We start from the raw sequence: 4,520 nt of genomic DNA, 5'->3' as shown, positions 1-4,520 counted from the left end.
CGGGGGGGGGGGGGGGGGGGGCGTTAAAACAGGGAAAGGAAACAGATATAAATTGCATTAGCTCATGTGGGGCAGCGGTAGCCCTTCCATCTGCTTTTCTTCCTGCTTCCATTGAGTTATGGCTGTGGATTTTGCGAGAGGATTTGGCCACCAGCGTTTCTTGCGTCATGAGCTCCAGTCGGCTCCTCAAGGAGGTTGCAACAGGGAGAACCGTAAGGAATACTTTCTTTGCCAACTTGTTGTCATGGATAATACAGCAAGAACAGCAGCATGCTGTCATAGGTTCTCCAGACAGCATGCCCCAAGACTCGGGAATACAAAGTAAAACCAGACCTTCACTATTCACACATCTGCATCAGTGATGTTCCTTCTGGTACACCACCATTTACCTTAGAGAGAAACATGCAAAACCTATGGGAGATTTTTTCCTTCATATCATATAGGCTTTCTATGCAATAAGGAGAGCCTCTGTACTATTTCTATATGAAGTTCCTGTTTCTATTATTTGAGGTCATAAACATTTTTGATGGCATGGGATGGCACGGGATGGCACCAGAGGAGGATACCTTCACAAAAGCTTTAGGCAAGAGGTATTCTGGTGAAGAGGGACCAATTAGAAAATTAAAACTCCTGACGGTTCATGAGGCTGGACTACATATACTGAAAAGACATTCACAGAGGCTGAACTCAGGGATCCCAAGCCCCTCTCTGCAATGACAATCTACCACTAAGCCCACTCCTCATGGCCATGCACCACATTACAGCTCTCACCAAATCTGGCAACTGGTTCCAATTGCAAAGATTTGCAGTGCTCTGCCTATTCCCTCATGCAACTGGATGCTTTCAGGCATAGTTACAAAAATTATTTGTGATCCCGCTCTTTTGTAAACCCTTTCTTGCCTCTCCGCGCTTTATACACATTATCACAGATCACCAAGAAGCCATGTGCTTACACACCACTATACAAATAATTTTGACTCCACAATGCATTTTCTGTAACCTATCGTTGCTCACATTTACAGGAAAAGGAAAACTACAAAGGAAACTGCATTTGCATTTATTTTTTAGTATAGAACTTAAATTTTACTAGTGCAAATGGTTCACAGATAAGACATTCTTCATGCCTTTCAAGACATGAAGTCATCCAGAGAAAGACAAAAGGTTATAAAGCGAATACTTTTCTCTCTCTCAGCTGGGTATCTAGGTCCCTTTTATTAGTCAAAACAGAGCAGTAAGTACCTTTAAGAGATGCTTTCTCCCATCTTAAAGTGGTTGTCCTAGGTAGAAAAGAAAAAGCACCCTGGAAGTCCCTGTTCCTCTCTCTCCATTTATTATGTGGAGAAGCTACAGTGACTCGCACCATAAACACTTTAAATTAAGCGAGATGAGCAATGTCCGTAGCAGCCAACTGTTGCCGAGTTTTTAAATAGCAGCAAGCCCACAGGCAGGATTTGAAGGCAGCTAATGGAGATCTTGTCTTTTGGGGAGTAAATTCTTATACAAGAGTAGACGAGTACTTGACTGTAAGTCTGAAAAACAAGTGGAAATTGATATACTGGGTAGAGATGGAAAATGACTCCAGATCCTTCATGGGAGAATTTTGGTAGGCCAGCGCTATGAAGAACTTTAGCAGTAGAGGAGAGCAACGTGGGACAGAGAAGCAATGAGATAGCCTGTCCGGTAAAGAGTTTCACAGTAAAATGGAAGGCTGGGTAAATATGGTTGATAGCATGGACTGGTATGAAAGGAGAAAAATCACAATGGTCACATCATCATTGGTGACAACACATCTGGAGTGCTGTGTTCTGGGCTCCTCAGTTCAAGACAGACACAGACATATTGGAGTGAGTCTAGTGAAGGACCACAAAGATGGCTAAGGGATTGGAGAATCTGATACAAAAAGAAAGGCTGAGAGAGCCAGGACTATTTAGCCTGGGGAAGAGAAGGCTCAGGGGAATCTTAATAATGTGTAAAAATACCTGGTGGGATGGTGTAAAGACGACATAGTCTGACTCTTCTCAGTGGTCTCCAGCAAACAGACAAAAGGTAATACAAGAAAGCTCCATTTAAACATAAGTTTATATATATACGCATATAAAAATAAAATTTATTTATTTTACAGTGAGACTAGTTGAATACTGGCTCATGTTTCCCCCAGAGTTTGTGGTGTCTCCACCCTTGGAAGTATCCAGAACCTGACAGGACACAGCGCTGAGCAACCTACTGTAGTAATTAGCTCTGTTTTGGGCAGTGGGGTTGGTGTAGATGTCCCAAGGTCAACCTCATAGATTCTGTGGCAAAACCACGGACTTCATTCTCCACAGAGAAGCTGATCTGGGTCCAACACAGACTGGTGCTGTGGTATTTCTCATTCATTTTCCTGGGGGGTTGTTTTGGGTTTTGTTTGTTTTGGGGGGTTTGTTTTCATTTTTTTAAGTACAGCCACCTGTGAAAAGCGGTCTCCTTACCACCACCACTTATTTTTAGATAATGGTGGTTCATTTAGAAAGCCTACATTTACTAACATTTACCACAGTTGGGTTTTCTCTGAGTTTAAGTCCTTATAAAGTGACTGCTACTAAACAAACAGCACAAATATCATCTTTGTGAGAGACAAAATGGGTAAGTAAAAAGAGCTTGCCTGCCTTACCTGGAAAAGACTCCAGTTGAGTGGAACGGGAAGTAGTCTGAAAATGTATTTTCTCCACTACCCTGGAATAGTTCTTCCAAAACAAAAACTATAACAAAAAAAAAAATCCCTATATGCCAGCCCGCACCTTAGAGAGGTGGCATGCAGGCCATAGTCATGTGGTGGGGAGGACTTTGACGCTCAACACAAGGCACAGCATGCCAGTGTTTGCTTCCAGAGCAAATAGGGATACCCATTCTATACATGATTATCATATCCCTGCTGATTCATCTCTTCCTTAAACATACTATTTCCCTTCTCTCCACCTTACATTCCTCTCACATAGAATTCTTTCCTGCTTCTGTCACTTTGGTTATATATATCTGGATTCTGTCTGTTTCTGCTATCTCTTTCTTTGAAATGATATGACCAGAACACAATGGGCTTTAAGCATTTTCAGCTGAAAGTTAAGCTAGAAGTCTTAAAAAGATACACCTGTCTTGGAAACCATCTCCTGTCTTTCTTACACAGCAATGTGGAGAGAATAACTTCTTACTATTTTGGTCTTCCTCCTTTTACCCGATACATGAATATAAAAAAGCTTTGCTTAATTGCTTACAAGTCAATAATAACTCAAGAAAATAACTCAAAGAAAATACTAGATGCAGAGGCAAGAAAATATTCCTCAGGAGCAAGGTATATATCAATACTCCATATGATATGATATAAAGCAAGTATTTGATTTCACTTGACTGAATACTATATTGTTTTCCTGACCTGCTAGTCCTCATTTCAGTTACTATTGCAAAGGTATTTCAAAGCCGATTCACTGAATTTCACTAACTTTCATATTTAGGTATAAGTTTATGTCTGATCACAAAGTTAATTGACAGAATTTCTCCTTTTTGGAAAAAGCTGAGCTCAGTGTATTTGAAACATTCTGCTGCATAATTTTAAAATTTCAATACAGCTCCTTGACTAGCGTATTCAAATTACAATAACCAGAAAGTTGTTTGAGAACAAGAAAACCATAAAAATCTGAGGGTTTTTTTTTTCCATATGAAGTTTGGTTTACTGTCAGTTTAGAACTTAAGAAAATTATAACATGTTAACATTTGCCATTTAATTCAAATTATGTTTTTCAAACGGTCTTAATTCACATGCCAAGACCTTGATTTAGCACTGTAAGGACAGGTTTTCTAAGTTTTCTTTTCTGTATTTAGCTTTTCTTCTGGATACATGCAAAAAGAAGTCTGGCGATCTCACTTTAAGCCCTAACAGATAATTCTTGCAGACCACGGCGCACACAAATCTCTGCACTCATAGTTTTCAAAAGTGATCAGCAGCTGTTTCAGGTCATGACTGATGGGAGTTGGCAAAGCTTTGTGGGAAAATGGCAAAATGCCTACATGTATACGTCCAGCTGAAGTGTTATAGACTTTTCACATAAATAATAATCAGATTCGCCTAAATAAGCTTTACAAGACAGGGAAGGAGGGTAAGGGCTATCTCATTTGTCTTCAATACTTAATATTAAAAGATGAATTCTCAAGAAGTCAATACTTCTTAATCATGTAACAGAATTTTCCTCCGTGCCTTGGAAATCTGCCCCAATCATTTCTTGTACCCAATACACTTCTACGAGTGCAATAAATATTTTTAAAACCTTTTCCTAAATTCAGTTTCCTGGAAGATATATTTACATAAAGATTAATAGGAAAGCGTTAGGTAGAACACACCAGAAATAACACATACAGCTACCACAGATAACCTTTTAAACACATAGGAGAACACAAAATAAGACCTTCCAAACAGCATATACGTTAGTTTGCTTTCCTATGCAGGGTGACAAATGGCATAGAGTTCGCTATTTCTTCTGTCTCAGAAGAAG

At 39.7% G+C, this 4,520-nt stretch overlaps 1 protein-coding gene across 1 annotated transcript in view; it reads right to left on the bottom strand.

Annotated features, from left to right (window-relative positions):
- DSCAM (Down syndrome cell adhesion molecule) overlaps positions 1–4,520 on the bottom strand; it is a 484,086-nt gene that overhangs the window by 479,247 nt on the left and 319 nt on the right. The gene's annotated exons all lie outside the window — the stretch shown is intronic.

The sequence above is a fragment of the Calidris pugnax genome, unplaced genomic scaffold (genome assembly GCF_001431845.1).
Source record: "Calidris pugnax isolate Ruff unplaced genomic scaffold, ASM143184v1 scaffold25, whole genome shotgun sequence".
NCBI lineage: Eukaryota > Metazoa > Chordata > Aves > Charadriiformes > Scolopacidae > Calidris > Calidris pugnax.
Note: the sequence above shows the minus strand (reverse complement) of the source record. Positions and strands in the feature narration are given on the sequence as shown.